Below are 21,344 nucleotides of genomic sequence, written 5' to 3' on the forward strand. Positions count from 1 at the left end.
AGAAGAAAAATTATGAGGGCACCTGACTAGTTGAATAGGTAGAGCATATGACTCTTGATTTTGAGGTCGTGAGTTCAAGCCCCACATTGGGCATAGAGTTTATTTAAAATAAATAAAAGGCTGAAGAAGAAGGAGAAGGTGGAGGAGGAGGAGAAGGAGAAGAAGAAAATTTATATCAATTCACGGCCAGAGTAAGATTTTCCTTTTGGAATCTAAAGACATGAAATAGAGAAGAGGATCCACTCCAAAAGCAGGAAGTTCTCAACTCTTCGCTAAGATTTCCTTTTACCACATTTTGCTTTAGACCTGACCAGGAGAGAATGAAGACAGTCATAAATAAGCTTGCAGACAAGAGTACAGAAAGGATAGTTAAGTAAGGAACAGCAAAGACTATCTTAGCTGGGGAATTTCCATTTCAAAATCCAACCACCTACTGTATTTGCCACAACCATAAAAATTTCTCAGGAAAACTGAAAGCCAAGAGATCATGTTTACTCTGTTCCTACCTTTTTACTCATACTCAGGATTCCCTGAGAATGACCCACCATTCTAACAGAGGTTAGAAAGGGACCCGCTCTTCGTGATAAAAGCCAAACTCTACTTTTCCCTGTAACACTTAGGGAAAGAAACGTGAGATATACTAATCCCTGACATTCATACAGTTCAAAGCTACATTATCTCATTTAAGTTTCCCAGTAACTCTCTGAGGTAGGCTGGGAAAATATTTTCATCTTCATTTTGCAGATGAGAAAATGGATACAGAGATGGTGTGATTTACCCAACTGAATACTAGATTCTGAGCTGCTCTTCATTACTCAAATCAGTTTAATAGATTTGACAGATATTCATCAGCACCACGGATACTGCAGAAATGCGTACAAAGCCTTACATTTGTGCCTATCCATCATGTCACACTGATTGGTAGAACAGGAAGTATTAACTGTGTCCCTACCCGAGTACTGTGAGAGGTTTAAAAAAAATACAAGATGTGTTCCTTTCAAGAACTCTGCGGCTTCACTGGAAAAGACAAAACTAACACAACAAATAGAAACAAACAATAAAAGACAATATATAATTAAGTGCTAAATCATGTACCCCGGGCTAAGTGTCGTGGGAGTTTAGAGAAGAGAGAAAATCCATGAACCAGAGCTCAGCCGGGAAGGTTTAATCAAGAAGGCACCCAGATAGATGTTACAAATCCGTGGGACTGGGGGAGGCAAAAGGAAAGGACGGCGGGGGGGGGGGGGGGCGGCTCACAGGAGAGGGAGGAGCCCCCAGACACTTGGTACCAAGGAAGGGTTAAGTGTGGGACAGTGGGCTGGCGTGGGGGTGGGGGGGGGCAGCCTCTCTGGAGCTCTGGGATGCCAGAGGGAAGCTGCTCAATGGGGGACAAGAGGCAGAAGTGACCCACCAACAGTAACAATTAAACCCGGGATGCAGGAGGAAAAAGGCATTTTTAAAATGTTTTAATATCTAAGGAATGCCAAGTACTGTTCTTTACTTCTAGAACAGCTTTTTGAATAAAAGAAATGGTTATCAAACTTCAGAGTAAACACAGGTAAGAATGTAATAACTAGAAACACTCATATCCCTTAAGGATGACAGTAAACAAGAGTGTTTTAGAAGAGAATTTCTTTTTACCTTTTACAGTTCTAAACTTCCACATTTGTTTGGGCTCCATCATGGCTAGAGAGGCCAGAATGATAATACAGTTGGCCTTTAAACAAGGCAGGGGGTAGGGGCACCAACCCCCATGCACTAGAAAATACATGTCTGTCTAACTTTTGAGTCTTCAGCAACATAACTAGAAGTCTTATAGAGAGCAAACCTGGTTGATTAACATACATTTTGTACATGTATTATATACTATATTCTTACAATAAACTAATCTAGAAAAAAGTGCTATTAAGAAAATCATAAGAGGGAGCACCTGGGTGGCTCAGTCCTTAAGCATCTGCCTTTGTCTCAGGTCATGATCCCAGAGTCCTGGGATCAACCTCCAATCAGGCTCCGGCGGCGGGGGTGGTGGGGGGGGGGGCTGCTTCTCCCTCTCTCACTCCCTCTGCTTGTGTTACCTCTCTGGCTGTGTCTCTCTCTGTCAAATAAATAAAATCTTTTTTAAAAAAAGAAAATCATAAGAGAAAATACGATTTAAGTACTACACTGTATTTATGGGGGGAAAAATCCACGTATAAGTGGACCAGCACAGTTCAAACCTGTGTTGTTTAAGAGTCAACTGTATATTCAGGAACAGCCAAGACAGAGTCTTTTTCTTTTTTTAAACCAAGAATATGTTTTGTTTTGTTTTTTTGTTTTAAAAATTATTTATTTGACAGAGAGAGAGAGAGAGAGATCACAAGTAGGCAGAGAGGCAGGCAGAGAGAGGGGGAAGCAGGCTCCCCGCTGAGGAGAGAGCCTGATGAGGGGATTGATTCCAGGACCCTGAGATCATGACCCCAGCCGAAGGCAGATGCTTAACCCACTGAGCCACCCAGGTGCCCCAGCCAAGACAGAGTCTTTAAGTTTTGCTTTTTACTTTTAAATCCAGCCTCAGTGCCCTGCATAAAGACAACTGAACAAACTCAGAACAAGGTGCTAGTTACCTGAGGGGAAGAGTTTCTTTCCTAAAGCACGGGTTGGAAAACTAGCACCAGTTGTCTGGTTTTATTTTTGGAGAGAAAGAGAGTGTGGAGAGGGACGGAGAGAGAGAGAGAGAATCCCAAACAGGGTCCACGCTCAGTACGGAGTCCAATGCGGTCCTTGATCCCACAGCCCTGAGATCATGACGTGAGCTGAAATCAAGAGTCAGAAATTTAACCAACTGAGCTACGCAGGTGCCTCAGTTATCTGGTTTTGTATGGCTCGAGAGCTAAGAATAGGTTGTACTTTTTTTTTTTTTAGCAGACTCCACACCACACATGGGGTTTGAACTCACGACCGTGTGATCAAGAGTCATGTGTTCTACTGACAGAGACAGCCAGGTGCCCAGGTTGTACTTTTTTTTTTTTTTAAGTAGGCTCCTTGCTCAAAACGGAGCCTAGCTCAGGACTTGAACTCACTGATCTGAGATCAAAGCCTGACCTGAAATCAAGAGTCAGACACTTGGGTTCCTGGGTGGCTCAGTAGGTTCACCAACTCACTCTTGATTTCAGCTCAGGTCATGATCTCAGGGTCCTGGGATCACGCCCCAGCTCAGGCTCTGCACTTAGCAGGGAGTCTACTTGAGATTTTCTCTACCCCTCCCCAAAATAAATAAATAAACCTTTTAAAAAAAAAAGAGGCTTAACTGCCTGAGCCACTCAGGCAACCCCTGGGTTGTACATTTTTTAATGGTTGAAAAATATGGCTTTCTATAGACTGAATAATATTTCAGGACATGTGAAAATTATATGAAATTCACATCTCAGTATTCATAAGACGAGTTTTACTGGAACACATCCAGGCTCCTTCACTTATGCGTTGCCTATGGCTGTTTTTGAACTAGAAAGGCAGAGTTGAGTCATTGCTAAAGGTCTCTGGACATTTACAGGAAAAATTTACTGATCCCTGTTTTATAGTATGGAAACCTAATCTTTTCTTTTCTTTTCTTTTTTGAGACCTAATATTTTCTTATACCTACAGCCAATTCATAGGTTACCTAGGCAGGGGATATACACAGAATTCTATCCAACTTCTCTGAGCTTCAGAATTTTCATTGAGATTCTTGAGATCATATTTCAAAGATTGTGAACTTTAAAAATTACTTGGTGAGGAACTAACCAATGTAAACACTAAATAATCACCTGTTTGACTGATTTTTTTTTTCTGGAAGTGAAGAAAGATCTTTGACAGTGTGAGAGGGAATCCTATTCCCTTGGCCACATTTTTTCTTGAGAAATTTCCTCTCCACTCCCCAGGAGGGAGTATGATGAAGTAACATTGGCGCTTCTCCCAGCTCCTCTCATTTTCTCTTCTCTACGGAAGAAGTGATGGAAGGGAGAAGAAACTGATCATTCCTGATTTTTAACAATGTCTGTTTCTATCCCTCTCTGTCTCTTTCTGTCTCTCTCTATCTCTGTTTCCTTCTGTATTTCCTGACCCCATGCCTCGCTCTCTCTTTCAACCTCTCTCCCCACCACCAACATCCTTGAATTCTGTTGCCTTCAGGGAGGACTCTACTGTACCCGATTTCACATAGAAAGCATGCCAAGTTTGGGGCCACTCTCCATTTCCACTTGTGGGATTTGATGGGTGTAAGACAGCAGTGTCCTTGGAGCTTGCCAGGTAAAGGTCTGCTTTCTAGACTCTCTCTGAGCTGGAGAAGGAAGTGGGTATGGAAAGTAAGAAGACTGCTTGTGGCCCCAAACCAATCTGAATTCCCAATTCAACTCCAGGAAAAGGAAAGCTGATGTGGGCCACATGGACCCACCCAATTCACTGGAGTACTTGGCCCCCTGCATGCTCTGTAAACCACTAATGACAATGAAATCCTACAAGTTATTGTGTCCCATAAGCCAGGTTTTTTAAAAAAAGATTTTTATTTATTTATTTGACAGAGACAGCACAAGAGAGAACACAGGGGGAGTGGGAGAGGGAGAAGCAGGTTCCCTGATGAGCAAGGAGTCAGATGCGGGGCTCGATCCCAGGACCCTGAGACCATGACCTGAGCCTAAGGCAGATGCTTAACCGACTGAGCCACCCAGGCACCCCCCCATAAACCAGTTTCAAACATTGATGAATTTATATACTACGTCCACCCTAGTGTATGTGTATGTGTGTGTGTGTGTGTGTGTGTGTGTGTGCGCGAGAGACAGACAGACAGAGAATGTGCCCTCTTCCTTCCTGTAGCAACTCCATCTTCTGAAGCAAAAGCTTGACAAATTGAGAAGGTGCTTGTTTCCAAACAACAAATAGTTTGTTCTCAGTTCTGGCCTCCTAGGGAATCAGGTAGCTCACCTCTCTCCATGGTAGCCTTGGGAACAGCTGAACAGAAACATTAAAGAGCTTTCTATGCACTAGGCAAGTCCAATAGTTATGTCAGACAGACCTTAGTCTGTCTTAGACCTTAGCCAACAGTTGTCACCACTTGTTAACAATAGCAAGCTGTCTAACCTTGAGAAAGCAGCTTCCTGCTTGGTTTCTCTGAACAGGATTTTGGATAAGAATGATCCTAACCATATATTTTCATGGCCCATTTAAAATTCACCCATAATACTGGAGCATACTGTCAGAGCTTTCTTCCAGGTCTGAAGGAATAAGAAAAAAAAATCTAATTTTAGGTCTTCAGCCCTTTGGTCACCACAGATTTGAGCAAGGATTATTATCAATGAAATGGATAGAATTTGGAAAATAAAGTTTTCAGAAGCTATTCAGGTTTCTGAAAAATAGAGCGTTCACTAAATGAGTCATGGTAGGCTAACTACTAAAACAAACAACTTGAAAAATCTCAGCGGGTTAACATAATAATGATTTATTTCTTGCTCCGGTCACCGTCCAACAAGGGTCTGTGCGAAGGGTGGTTCTCTTTGTGTTCATTCAAGGAACTAGCTAGTAGGTCCTTCATCCCATGGGACCTCACAGTCTTCCACAGTCTTCCACTAGATGGTCTACATCTGGCAGTTATAAAAAGAAAGAGAGAGCTCAACAGAGCCAGAAAGAGAGAGAGAGAGCATGGAAGATGGCTTACACATGGGGTTTTATGGGCCAGGGCCAGAGGTGGCCCATATCACTTCTCCCTGCTTTCCATTGGTTATAACTGAGTCATGGGGCTGCAGCAAATGGCAAGGGAGTCTGGGAAATATAGTCGACGTATATAGCCAGGAAGAAGAAACGGGTTGGGGAGCATCTACCTAGATTCTGACATAATGACCATATAAAAATTTCAAACCTGTTGTAGACACTGTTGGTTCATTGCCAAGATTCCTGTCACGTGGGAGCAATGCACCCATCAGGGAATGTTGTCGGTTAATGGCTCATAGCTGTTCCCTTCTTTGGAGACTTCCCCTCAGTCAAGCTGAAGCCACCTCAAGGAGGTTATACCTCTATACCCCACCCCCCACAGACCGGCCCAGAGTCAACGGCTGACTGAAATAAGGTATAAAAGGCCAGCCCTTTGCCTGAAGGTGAGACTACCTCTGTGGTACAAATTGTGCTCTGTAGTGCCTGTGGGATCAGACTGAAACAAGTCCTCAGCTGAGACGGCCTCCTTGCTTACCTCCTTCTCCAGTCCCCCACTGCTTCCTTCACTTCCCTTCTCCTGAGAGCATTCCCTCAATAAGGCACTTATGTAAGAATCCCCAACTCAGTTTCTGCACCCAGAGATCCCAACCTGAGCCAGGATTTTACATCAGAGAGTAATACAACCCATGTCTCATGGAAAAAGCATGCACAGCACAAGTCAATCTGTAAATATTTAAGTGCTCTCAGTAGAGTATGTATAGTCTTATTCTCCATAAACAAAGACCACTTTTCCTGCACTGCAAATGGAATCCTTTTATGGTGAATATGGATTATGGCCTCATTCTTCATTTTTCTATCCTGTCCTTTCTACTTTAACTAAGTTGATGTGACTACTGGATCATCTCAGACCTGAGTCTCAGCCTTGCAAGGCCAGAAATGTGTTTATTGCTTTGTTGGAGGTATGGCAACATATAGGAGACAGCAGGTACACAAATCACAATTCCTATTAACCAATTTACGTCCACAGCGATATCTGTTCTGTGAAACATAACTCCCCTCCTCTCTGGAGATAAATTTTAAATAAGAAAACTCTTTCTCAAATATAGAACCACAGAAGCAAAGGAACTAAAGAAAGACAATGAGCCTAAAACAACATGGTTCACAGCCAAAATTGTTTCCAAGTAGCATTTCAAGGACAAAGAGCACATCTGAGTCATCTGGTGCTCAGTAAGTAATTGATTTATTTTTTTTTCTTTATTTTAGAGACAGAAACAGCATGAGTGGGAGAGGCAAAGGAAGAGGGAGAGAGAGAGAGAAAAACTCTCAAGTAGACTCCGTGCTCAGTACTGAGCCCAACATGGAGCTTCATACGAGGACCCTGAGATCATGACCTGAGTCAAAACCAAGAGTCAGACACTTAACAGACTGTGCCACCCAGGTGCCCCTTGATTTATATTTTTTAAGATTGTATTTAATTGAGAGAGAGAGCGCATGAGCTGGGGGAGGGGCAGAGAGAGGAGGAGCCTTCTGCACCCCTCGACCTGGGCTCAGAGCCTGACTCGGGGCTCCATTCCATGACCCTGAGATGATGACCTGAGCCAAAATAAAGAGTCGGGTACTTGACCGACTGAACCACCCAGGCTCCCAATAACTGATTTAAATCAAGGGAGAAATCAGAACCACCTGGAAAGTACTAGAAATACAATGGAAAAATATCCTTCTAAGATTTCCTCTCATTAGAGGTTTATGTTTCCTTTGCCTCTTCTAGTGGCAAATCTCCTTCTAGTTTAAAACCTACTTTCATAACATGATTTTATTCTCAACTTCATGTCTTATTTACATTCTAACTCATGTCTTAAATTCTCTTCCTAGGAGTTCCAGTCAGTCAGTAAAAGCTTACATTTTAGTTTAGCTATTTCCTCATGACTTCTGAGTAAGTACCATAATCTCAATAGTAGTTTTCAAAATAATAATGTACATTTGGTTATGTCTTGGAAATGTTCCTTTCTACATCTACTCTCATTTACAGATTATATCAGACTCTGGTGGAAAAGATCAGTTTTATATGTAAGCTGCTGTCCAGGCAGCATGATTTCAAGGTGCTTAAGATATGGGATTGTAGGGGCGCCTGGGTGGTTCAGTCAGTTGAGCATCTGACTCTCTATTTTAGCTCAGGTAATGATCTCAGGACTGTGAGATCGAGCCCTGCATCCAGCTCCATGCTCAGCGGTGACTCTGTTTGGGATTCTCTCTCTCCCTCTGCCCCTCCCCTGCCCTCTCTCTGTCAAATAAATGAATAAATCTCTTTTAAAAAGGTACGGAATTTTATCAGCCATCTATCGCTGCGTAACAGTAGCCTGACCAACAGACATTTATTACCTCACCGTTTCTGTGAATCAGGAATGCAGGAGTGACTTAGCTGAGTGATTCTGGCTCACAGTCTCTCACCAAGCTGTTGGCCAGGGCTGCCGTTATCCGAAGGCTGGACTGGAGCCGGAGAATTCACTTCCAAGATGGCACATTCACATGTTTGTTGACAGGAGGCCTCAGTTGCACCTATGTGGGAGTCTCCACAAGGCTGCCTGAGTGGCTTCTTCCAGAGCTAGGGATCTAAGACAGACTACTTACGCGAGCACAGTGTTTTTTATGACCTGGTCTTAGAAAGTGATGTACCACTTCTACTGTTCTACTAATTAGAAGCAAGTCACTAAGTCCAACTCACACTCAAAAGAGGGGACTTGACCTCCAGCTTTTGAAAGATTGTCAAAGAACTTATGGACACATTTTAAACCACTACACAACTCTTCTCAGAACTGGTTTTAAACTACTCTCTTGTTCTTCACACAGTCCCTCTCAAATTTGCAAAGTACATTTTAATATGGTTTTGAGTTCAAATTGAAAGCAACCTATTTATAATCTTGCAATGAGAACAGGCAGGATTTTTAAATTCATATGCATTATTTTAGTTTATTAACTTTTTTGCAGCAATTTCATAGAAAATTGCAAAAATGGAACAAAGAATTTCTATATATATCTCACTCAAATCCTCCAAATGTTTCCACATTTGGTTTATCATTTCTTTCTCCGTATGTATATTTTCTTAATAATTTGAGAGTTCTTTGCAGATATAATTTCCCTTTACCCTTGAATAATTTAGTGTACATTTCATAAAAATAAGGATATTCTCTTTATAACCACTGTACAATTATCAAAATCAGAAAAGTAGCTATCAGCTAATCTACAAACTTTACTCAATTGTCACCAATTGTCTCACTAATAACCATTACAGTAAAAGGGGAAGAAATTGTTTTTTCTCATCCAGGATCCAGTCCAGGATCACAAGTTGCATTTAACTGTCATGTCTCCTTGGTCTCCTTTCTTCTGGAGCAATTCCTCAGTCTTTGTCTTTCATGACCTTGACATTTTAGAAGACTTCCTCTTATTATCCCAGTTTGGGATCAGATAGTATTCAATTTCCTTACATACCTGCATCTTCATTCCTATGTAAGCTCCGTAAATCACTCTAAGAAGCACAGAAAAATAACCACCCCTAAATATTTTTAATCTATCAATGGCTTCTGAAACAACTGATAATTTTGAGAATTAATAAATAAAGGGAGAGAATCAAATATTGATCTCACCTTTCCTACCGAGCTGTACTACTAAGGAACCAAACAGTGGATGAGGTAGAATTACAGAAGAAATGACAAAATTAAAATATCAGTATTTTACAACCCCTAATTAATAAATAAATTTCAAAAACCGATCATCAACAACTTGTAACATCACAAGAAGAGTGTGACATTATGTGCTTCTAGCTAGACATATGCAACATAACCTATGACATACAACTTGCCAAAAAAGCAAAACTGAATTTCATCAAGTCTAATGCAACACCGTCCAATAGAAATACTAATTCAAGCCACTATGTATTTAAAATCTTCCAGTTGCCACATAAAAAGCAACCAAAAAGTGGCTAACTGAATTTAAGTTTGTTTTTTTTTTTTTTTTTTTTTTTTTTTTTTTTTTTTTGTCAGAGAGAGAGGGAGAGAGAGCCAGCACAGGCAGACAGAGTGGCAGGCAGAGGCAGAGGGAGAAGCAGGCTCCCCGCCAAGCAAGGAGCCCGATGTGGGACTCGATCCCAGGACGCTGGGATCATGACCTGAGCCGAAGGCAGCTGCTCAACCAACTGAGCCACCCAGGCGTCCCTGAATTTAAGTTTTTAAAAAATTACATAGCTAAAGGAAAATACAGCTTAATGTAAACATTGACATTCAAAATAAGTCATTCAATGAAAATATGTCCATGATACATCCTGTGAATGAGGCAGATGGCAAAATAGTATTTATTACTTGATTCCCATTTCTGAAAGAAGAAAACTCTGTGTATTTCAATAGTAATTCTGGCGAGCAATTAATCCTGAGGAGTAAAAGAAATGAAGAACTTGAAAAAAAAAAAACCTTATGTAGACATATCAGGAACATATCAGGAACACGGCAGGGGTGTCCACTATCACCACTGCTATTCAACATAGTACTAGAAGCCCTAAAGAAAACAAAAAGAAAGAAAAGGCATCTGAATCAGCAAAGAAGTCAAACTCTCACTCTTTGCAGATGATAGGATTCTTTATGCAGAAAACCCAAAAGTCTCCACCCGAAAACTGCTAGAACTCATACAGGAATTCAGTAAAGTGTCAGGATATAAAATCACAGCACAGAAATCAGTTGCATTCCTATACACCAACAACAAGACAGAAAAAAGAGAAATTAAGGAGTCGATCCCATTTACAATTGCACCCAAGATTAATAAGATCTTATTTTAATAAGATTTTTATTTTTATTAATAAGATTAGTAAAAATAAATCTAACCAGAGAGGCAAAGAATCTGTACTCATAAAACTATAGAATACTCATGAAAGAAATTGAGGAAGACACAAAGAAATGGAAAAACGTTCCATGCTCATGGATTGGAAGAACAAATATTGTAAAAATGTCTATGCCATCAACTTTTTTCACAGAATGGAACAAATAATCCTAAAATTTGTATGGAACCAGAAAAGACCCTGAATAGTCAGAGGAATGTTGAAAAAGAAAAAGCAAAGCTGGGCGCATCACAATTCCGGACTTCAAGCTCTATTACAAAGCTGTAATCATCAAGACAGTATGGTACTGGAACAAAAACAGACACGTAGATCAATGGAACCGAATAGAGAGCCCAGAAACGGACCTTCATCTCTATGGTCCACTAATCTTTGACAAAGAAGGAAAGAATGTCCAATGGAAAAAAAGAAAGTCTCTTCAACAAATGGTGTTGGGAAAATTGGACAGCCACATGCAGAAGAATGAAACTAGACCATTTCCTTACACCACACTCAAATATACACTCAAAATGGATGAAAGACCTAAATGTGAGACAGGAATCCATCCAAATCCTTGAGGAGAACACAGGCAGCAACCTCTTCGACCTCACCCGCAGCAACTTCTTCCTAGAAACATCGCGAAAGGCAAGGGAAGCAAGGGCAAAAATGAACTACTGGGACTTCATCAAGATCAAAAGCTTTTGCACAGCAAAGGAAACAGCCAACAAAACCAAAAGACAACTGACAGAATGGGAGAAGATATTTGCAAATGACATATCAGATAAGTGGCTAGTATCCAAAATCTGTAAAGAACTTATCAAACTCAACACCCAAAGAACAAATAATCCGATCAGGAAATGGGCAGAAGATATAAACAGACATTTCTGCAAAGAAGACATCCGGATGGCCAACAGACACATGAAAAAATGCCTAACATCTCTTGGCATCAGGGAAATACAAATCAAAACCACTATGAGATACCACCTCACACCAGTCAGAACGGCTAAAATTAACAAGTCAGGTAACAGACGTCGGCGAGGGTACACAGAAAGGGGAACCATCCTACACTGTTGGTGGGAATGCAAGCTGGTACAGCCACTTTGGAAAACAGCATGGAGGTTCCTCAAAAAGTTGAAAATAGAGCTACCCTATGACCCAGCAATCGCACTACTGGGTTTTTACCCCAAGGATACAAAAATGTAGTGATCCGAAGGGGCACATGCACCCAAATGTTTATACCAGCAATGTCCACAATAGCCAAACTACGGAAAAAGCCTAGATGTCCATCAATAGATGAATGGATAAAGAAGATGTTACACACACACACACACACACACACACACACACACACACACACAGTGGAATATTATACAGCCATCAAAAATGAAATCTTGCCCTTTTTGCAACAATGTGAATGGAACTGGAGAGTATTATGCTAAGTGAAATAAGTCAATCAGAGAAAGACAATTATTATACGATCTCACTGATATGTGGAATTTGAGAAACAAGGCAGAGGATCATGGGGGAAGAGAGGAAAAAATGAAACTGGATTAAACCAGAGAGGGAGACAAACCATACAAGACTCAAACTCAAGAAACAAACTGAGGGTTGCTGGAATGGAAGGAAGTGGGAGGGAGAGGTGACTGGGTGATGGACATTGGGGAGGGTATATGGTATGGAGAGTGCTGTGAATTGTGTAAGAATGTTGAATCACAAACCTGTACCCCTGAAACAAATAATAGATTTTATGTTAATAAAAAATAATTTTTAAATGTCTTAAAAATTTAAAAAACCATTATGTAGACATATCAATAAATTTGATTATTTTCTATTATTACTCAATTTAAAGTTTTTTCCTCAAATTGTTTATGATTTAAATAATGCTGCATTAAACATATTTTTCCATATTAAAAAATAATAAATAATAATAATAAAAGCAACTAGAAAGAAATAAGTGAAATTAAGTTTACTAACATATTTAACCCAGTGTAGTCAAACATTATGTCAACATGAAATCAATATAAAAATTATTAAAGAGATAGTTTACATTTATTTTTTACATTAAATCTTTGAAATCTGGTATGTAATTTACACTTACCACACATCCCAGTTTGGGCTAGTGTTAAAGAAAATAATTACTCAGACACTTGTTAAAGATATTAAGGCAAATCTTCCTTAAGAGGGGCTACTACAATGGGGTTTTGCAGTAGGGGAGAGAGATTGGGCTCAAGTCCAAATCCAAGAAAGGCAAAGAGATTTATAGCCAAGAAGCAGAGTAGGGGTCAGTGGATGGAAAATTACAAAGAGGAAATATCAAGGCTAGGGGGAGTCTTCCAAGGTGGACGAATTCAACAAGTTTCTTGCTGAAGGTGGGCCAGGATGATAAGATTTTGAGGGTAGGGGATGAGGAATTTGATCATATATCAAGAGTGGGAGATCTTTTTAAATAAATAAATAGGGCGCCTGGGTGGCTCAGTGGGTTAAAGCCTCTGCCTTCAGCTCAGGTCCTGATCCCAGGGTCCTGGGATCGAGTCCCGCATTGGGCTCTCTGCTCGGCGGGGAGCCTGCTTCTCCATCTCTCTCTCTGCCTGCCTCTCTGCCTACTTGTGATCTCTGTCTGTCAAATAAATAAATAAAAATTTAATAAATAAATAAATAATAAAATGTAAAAAGGTGGTGGGGACGCCTGGGTGGCTCAGTCGATTAAGCATCTCCCTTCGTCTCAGGTCATGACCCTAGGGTCCTGGGATCAAGCCCCACGTCAGGGTCCTTGCTCAGCGGAGAGTCTCCTCCCTTTCGCTCTATCCCTCCCTCCACCCCTCCCCCTGCCCTTGTTCTCTCTTGCTGTCTCTCTCAAATAAATACATATAACCTTCAAAAAATTAAAAAAAAAAGAGTAGGAGATATTCATGAAGCTCACCCAGCTAGATTCTTGCTAAAAACAGGAGTAAGCAAGCCTCAGACAAAACCCAAAGCTGGAACCCAGTCAGAAAGAGGATTCAGAGGAGTCGGACTCAAGTTTGCTCAAGCAAAGACTCCTTTTCACTAGTCACAGCTTAAGCGCTCCATAACTGCACGTGGCCAGTAGCTGCCATATTGGACAGTGCTGCCCTGGACGGAGCTACCAATGTGGAGGAAACTCCGAGGGCAGAGGAGCACATTAGACACCACCACTGAGAAGCAAGCAGCCAATGCAAGACAGTGGGATTCTCTACAAGGCAGTTCAAGATCTTCAGCAAACAAGTTGCAAGGGTGGGGAGAAGATGGAGAAGGAATCTCTACCTGAAAAAAGATTTAAGATACATGTATAGATCCTGATTCAAACAAACTAAAACAAACGTATAGCACTTACGACGCAAATGGAAATTTGACCACAGACTGGATATTTTGTGATAGTAATTACTGTTTAATTTTTTCCAGATGTGGTAATAGTTTTGTGGTTATGCTTAAAGAAAAAGAGTCCTTACCTTTGAAAGATACACACTGAACTCTTTTTTTTAAAGATTTTATTTATTTATTTGACAGAGATCACAAGTAGGCAGAGAGGCAGGCAGAGAGAGAGGAGGAAGCAGGCTCCCCGCTGAGCAGAGAGCCCGATGCGTGGTTCAATCCCAGGACCCTGGGATCATGACATGAGCTGAAGGCAGAGGCTTTAACCCACTGAGCCACCCAGGTGTCCACACACTGAACTCTTTATGGATGAAATTATGTGGGGTTTCAGATTCACTTCAAAGTTATAAGGGCATCCATTTAATATGAAATATCCAAAATAGGCATATTAGGCATATCTTTAGAGACTGAAAGCAGATTAGTGTTTCCCAGGACTGGGAAGATAGGGGAATGAGTGAATGCTTAATGGGTATGGGGTTTCCTTTTGGGGGGGAATAAGGTAGTGGTGACGGTCACACAAAATTATGAATTACTATACATCACTTAACTATACAGTTTAAGATGGTGGAAATGGGGGCGCCTGGGTGGCTCAGTAGGTTAAAGCCTCTGCCTTTGGCTCAGCTCATGATCCCAGGGTTCTTGAATCGAGCCCCGCATCGGGCTCTCTGCTCAGTAGGGAGCCTGCTTCCCCCACCACGCCTGCCTCTCTGCCTACTTGTGATCTCTGTCTGTCAAATAAATAAAATCTTTAAAAAAAATAAGATAAAATAAAAATAAAATGGTGGAAATGATCAATTTTATGTGAGATGAATGTTACCACGTAAAAGAAAGAAAATATTGGAAAGAAAAATAAAACTATGGGGAGGGAAGTATGTGGCATCATAGATGAAACAATGAGTTAAAGTTGATAATTGTTGAAAGTGGGTGATAGGTACATGAAGGACATTTTATTATTCTCTTTATGCTTGCTTATGTCTAAAATTTCCCATAATAAAAAAATTTAAAAACAAAGTTTTTCAGCCATAAAGGAAATTTGAATATCAACGGAATATTTGATGATGTTGAAAGATATTGTTTATTTTTTAAGTGTGATAAGAGGGTAATGGCATAATGGTTATAAGAAAAAACCCTCATCATTTATGGATGCATTCTGTATTATCTACAGGTGAAATGTTGAATTTAAACTAAAATCCTCAGGCACAAAAGAAAAAAGTAGGGAGGAGTTAGTTTATTTTTTTTAAGATTTTATTTATTTATTTGACAGACAGAGATCACAAGTAGGCAGAGAGGCAGGCAGAGAGTTAGGGGGGAAGCAGACTCCCCACTAAGCAGATAGCCCGATGTGGGGCTCAATCCCAGGACCCTGAGATCATGACCTGATCCGAAGGCAGAGGCTTAACCCACTGAGCCACCCAGGTGCCCCAGGAGGGGTTGGAAAATGTTGACAGGTGTTTAAGCTGAGCAGTGGGTATAGTGGAGTCTGGATGATATCAATTTCTCTAATATTTTATGTTTGAAATTTTCCAAAATACAATATTTTAAAAGTATGTCAACCTGGGCACCCAGCTGGTTCTGTCCGTAGAGCATGTGACTGTTGGTCTTAGGGTCATAGGTTCAAGCACCATGTTGGGTGTAGAGAATACTAAAAAAAAAAAAAAAAAGAAAAAACTTAAATTAAAAAAAATGAAGCTATAAAAATAAAACCTTTAAAAAAAATAAATAAAATAAAATGAAATGTAAGTATGTCAACCCTTTTAGCACCATTTAACCTTCCCATCTTCCATCCCAATAGGTTAGCTCTCACCTGGACTCCTATATCTAAGTGGTTTTTTTTTTTTATAATTTTTTTTTTAATTTATTTATTTGACAGACAGAGACCACAAGCAGGCAGAGAGGCAGGCAGAGAGAGAGGAGGAAGCAGGCTCCCCGCCGAGCAGAGAGCCCGATGCGGGGCCCGACCCCAGGACCCCGAGACCATGACCCGAGCCGAAGGCAGCGGCCTAACCCACTGAGCCACCCAGGCGCCCCTCTAAGTGGTTTTGAACCTCAACATTAAACAGAGATGTTAAACAAAATAACAATATTAGATTGTGGTTTTCTCTTTGAAAATAGTGAAATATCAGGCAGCTCCTTAGAGTTTCTTGTTGTTTTAGAATGTGACTGCATGAAGTCACATACAAGTCAAGGCTGTAATGTCTGCCTTCCTTCTGCACTGGAACATAGAAGGAAATGTTCGTTTTGAAGAGGATGTTTATTTCACGTGTGGTGTATTATCTTCACAAGACTACCCTTAACTCAAATGGGAACCAGGAGCAGGAGCACCCACTAATAAGCTGGATTTTTTTTTAAGATTTTTATTTATTTATTTGACAGACAAAGATCACAAGTAGGCAGAGAGGCAGGCAGAGAGAGAGAGGGAGGAGGAAGCAGGCTCCCTGCCGAGCAGAGAGCCTGATGCGGGGCTCGATCCCAGGACCCCGGGATCCTGACCTGAGCCGAAGGCAGAGGCTTTAACCCACTGAGCCACCCAGGCGCCCCTGGACTTTTTTTTTTTTAAGCTTCAGAACCTCTTGGGGCAATACGTACTTGCAACGGGTTTCCATATTACTACACAGGCCAACTCAGTAACTATGAAAACAACAACAGTGGATTTTAAAAAAGAGCTTATCACCTCTGTAATTATTTCCATGTTGGAACCAGAGGGCAGTCCTTGGATTGATAGAAAAAGGCCTTAATGCACAACGAGGCTTTAATCCATGGCCTTGTGCAACAGAAAAATTGGGAAACACTTTTGAGTTCATGAAAAGTCATCCTCAATTTTGACCTAAGCCAGCTGTTTCATTTAATCCAATGGCTATTAAAACACACACACAGAGAGAGAGAGAGACAAATATTCTTTCAGGAGCTGGATTCCCACCTAGCAAAGCCTCAGCAGACTTCGGATCCTCTAGGAAAACACTATTAGAGAATTTCACAACCCTGTTACATCCTCAGGGACGGTCCATAACAACTGGCTTAAAATATGTATTGAGCCAAGAGTATGAGAGTGTATCTAATACATAGCATGACCCACTAGGATGGCTATTATCATCGAAAAGACAGACAGTAACAGGTGTTGGAGAGAATGCAGAAGCCAGAACCCTCAGACACTGTTCATGACCAGAGCCAAGGGCTGTCACTTAACCAACTGAGCCACCCAGGTTAATTAGGTTAATTAGGTTAATTCTGCAGTTAATTTTTTGAAGAGCTCAGACTTCACCGCCTTCTCAGTGTCCTAGCGCATGGGGTTAACATTGTATTTAAATCCTTTCAGAAGTTCCCAAACTGCACAAAGGGCTTTTTTCTCCTGGCCTGAGGCCTCATGTTTGCTCTCCGGCTCTAAGATTGGTGGTATTTGGGGAGGCCTGGCTGGCTCAGTCCATCACGTGACAGCCTTTGACTCTGGTCATGATCTCAGGGTCCTAGGATGGAAATGGAACCCTGTGTCCCTGGGCTCCCTGCTCATCGGGGAGTCGTCTTCTTCTCCCTCTGCCCCCTTCCCCACTCATGCGCATGCGCACTCTCTCTCTTTCTCTAATAAATAAAAAATTCTTTAAAAAAAAGAATTATCATAGGACCTAGCAATGTCACTCCTAGGTATATACCCAAGAGAAATGAAAACATATGATCCCGTAAAACTTGTATATGAAGGTTTATAGCCGCATGATTCATAATATCCATAAAGTGGAAACAACCCATGATGCATGGGTGAATGAAATTCGGTAGAGGCACATAATGAAATATTCTTTGATAATAAAAAAGAATTAAGCAGTGACACATGCTACAACGTGGGCGAAACTGGAAAACATTATGCTAAGTGAAAGAAGCCAGACACAAAGGCCACGTATTATGATTCTATTTATATGAAATGTCTAGAATGGGCAAATAGAGACAGACTGGTTGCTTAGGGCTGGATTGGGGGAAGTTGCGGGGCAATAGGGAGTGACCGTGAGCGGGTACGAGTTTCTTTTTGGAGTGATGAAAATGTTCTGGAATTAGTAGTGATGTCCGCACTACCTCATGATATGCTAAAATCTGCTGAATTTTACACTTCAAAGGGGTGAATGTTATGGTATGTGAAATATGGCTCAATAAAAAAAATGTTTAGAAATAATAGCATGGCACTACCACCTCCCCATTATTTGCTGTACTTGTATGTTAGGAGAAAATGAAGAACAATGTGTAGTGGGTAAGATAACAATCTCGTTCCTCTCCTTTGTGGAAATCATGCTTGGAATTTAACCCCCACCCCTACCAACGCACACGGACTCAAACAGGCAACACTTGCACTGGGAGCTACTGCTCTTTTGCACTTCATTACGTCATGCAAATTCCAGGAACACCTTGGACTATGTCAGTTCAAAGCAAACGGAAAGACTTGGCAGAGAGAGTGGTGGAGCTGAGCCTTCTCAAATGGTGCCCTTTCTAAATCTTGCCTCTCCCTGCCAGAGTCCCCAACAGAAATCTGCAGCTCTGGAGGGTAAGACCACATGAGGCGGCTCCATCTGGGTCTCTAGCCTTTCCCCAAGTTTCTGGAGTTTCTCTTTCCCACCCCGGGGGGGTGGAGGGGGGCAATAGTTTAATAGCCCAGGCATGTTCCACATGACACAGTGGCTATGTTTTCAGAGTATCTGAAACTGTATAAACTAGATTTTCATAAGGATCAATGAAACTTAAACAAAGTCAGGACAGGCTTAAAAAATAAATCTATGCGAGGAGCCTGGCTGGCTCCGTAGGGGGAGTATGCAACTCTTGAACTCAGGATCGTGGGTTCAATCCCCACCTTGGGTGTAGAGATGACTATAATTAATTAATTAATTAATTTTTAAAAATTCATGCATCATCTTATTAAATGACTATCTCCATTTCTTTGTTGGGTCATCCCTGAATTTCATAACTAGTTTAGTTAAAGCACAGGAGACATATAATACAAAGATTCTGTATTATAGACATACTTGTACATATCTGAATATTTATTTTTACCTATAATTCATCAGAGAAGAGCTTCCTGAACCCAGAAAATGGTTAGGTTCAGATCTTAGGTAGTGAAGTTAATTTAAAACTTTATTTTTTTAATTTTTGAAACTACACATCCAAAATATATGCAGTAAGCTAGGCTAACTCTAAGCGGGTTTTGTTGTTTCATTTTTTTCTTCCTGTTTTCCAATTTCTTTTTTTAAATTGACATATAATATATTCATTTCAGGTATACAACATAATATTTCAATACTTGTATATACGCCAAAATGATCAGCACAATAAGTCTAGTTAACGTCCTTCACCATATAGTTACAAAAATTTTTTTTTCTTATGACAAGAACTTCTAACATCTATTCTCTTAGCAACTTCCAAATACGCAATACGGTATTTTTTTTTAAGATTTTATTTATTTATTTGACAGACAGAGATCACAAGTAGGCAGAGAGAGAAAGGAGGAAGCAGGCTCCCCGAGGAGCAGAGAGCCTGATGCGGGGCTTGATCCCAGGACCCTGGGACCATGACCTAAGCCAAAGGCAGAGGCTTTAACCCACTGAGCTACCCAGGCGCCCCTGCAGTATGGTATTATTAACTACAGTCACAGCACAAGCAATGGGAAGGGCTGAGGGAGAGGGAGAGAAAGAATCCTCAAGCAGATTCCCCAGTGAGTGCAAAGCCTGGTGTGGGGCTTGATCCCAGGACCCTGAGATCATGACCTGAGCCCAAATCAAGAGTTGGCCACTTAACTGACTGAGTCACCCAGGCACCCCCCCCTTTTTTAAGTTATCCACATTTAAGTGAGATCATACAGTATTTCTTTTTCTTTTTTTTTTTTTAAAGACATCTATTTATTTATTTGACACAGAGAGAGAGAGAGATCACAAGTAGGCAGAGAGGCAGGTGGGAGAAGGAGGAAGGGAAGCAGGCTCCCCACCAAGCAGAGAGCCCAATGCGGTGCTCGATCCCAGGACCCTGAGACCATGACCTGAGCCGAAGGCAGAGGCCTTAACCCACTGAGCCACCCAGGTGCCCCTCTCTTTTTTTTTTTACTAGATAAAAAGTCTGTCTCAAATTAATTTATATAAGAATGAGACTGAGTATAAATATATAAAATGATAATTACAATTTTAAAAATAAAATCTTGCCCAGATTTCCATCAACAGAAGAATGGGTGAGCAAAATGTAATACATACATATAATAGAATATTATTCATCTATTAAAAGAAAAGAAATCCTGACATATGCTACAGTATAGGTAGGTCACCCATCAAATAAATCAGACAGAGAAAGACAAATACTGTGTGATCTTACTTGTATGTGGGATCTAGATACATTAAAAGTCATAGAAACAGGGGCACCTGGGTGGCTCAGTGGGTTAGGGCCTCTGTCTTCGGCTCAGGTCATGGTTCCAGGGTCCTGGGATCGAGCCCCACATCGGGTTCCCTGCTCAGTGGGGAGCCTGCTTCCCTTCCTCCCTCTCTGCCTGCCTCTCTGCCTCCTTGTGATCTCTGTCAAATAAATAAATAAAATCTTAAAAAAAAAAGTCATAGAAACAGACTAGAATGGTGATTGCCAGGGACTGAAGAGAGGGAGATGTGGGGAAATGTTGGTCCAAAGGAACAAAGTTTCAGTTATAAGGTGAATAAGTTCTAGAGATCTAATGTACAGAATGGTGACTATAGTTAACAATACTGTATTCTATGCTCGAAAATGGCCAAGAGAGTAGATCTTGCAAGTTCCAAACTATGGATGGCTGATATTCTGGTAAATGGTCCTGTTGATACCAATGGTTCTCCCTCCTACTGTCGAGGCTTTCCTGTTCCAACCACCTCCTTGGCCACCCCCCAAGTATTCCCTGGGAAGTACTGGCTGAGTGTGGTGCTCAGATCATTGGTGATACGTGGAATCCATAAAAGGGGTTCACACACAGTTCAGGAATCTCGGGAAAAAAATAAAACAATTGTGTCCACATACATTTAATAAATTTGAATTTAAGATAAATTAAGGTTTTCACAGAAACTTCCATTATCATTCCCACCTTCAAGTTCGGGCATTCACCATAAACACTAAATCGACCAGCTAACATTCATTTGCCAGGCTGCCTTTGATCTCAGCTAATGTATTTTTATGTCATTTGCATACCATTACTTACATTTGTCCAATTTGCATTTTTTGCTGTAACCACAGTGCTTCATCATATTCCCAATTTGTAAAAACTAATCAGCGGTCCGTTGAAGCATGAAAGCAGTTAAGAAAAAGTTATCTAAACACCACAGTGCAAAATAACTTCATCCATGCAAACAGCGCCTAGAAAGTCAGTATGAATACTGAGCTGACTCTCCGTTGCTGGGCAAGAGAATTTGTAAGTGTGACAGGCAGACAAAAAAAGAATAGGAATAAGAAATGCAATCGTTACAGGGTG

Source organism: Enhydra lutris, unplaced genomic scaffold, assembly GCF_002288905.1.
Source record: "Enhydra lutris kenyoni isolate GAN:26980312 unplaced genomic scaffold, ASM228890v2 scaffoldscaffold52, whole genome shotgun sequence".
In the NCBI taxonomy this organism is placed as follows: Eukaryota; Metazoa; Chordata; class Mammalia; order Carnivora; family Mustelidae; genus Enhydra; species Enhydra lutris.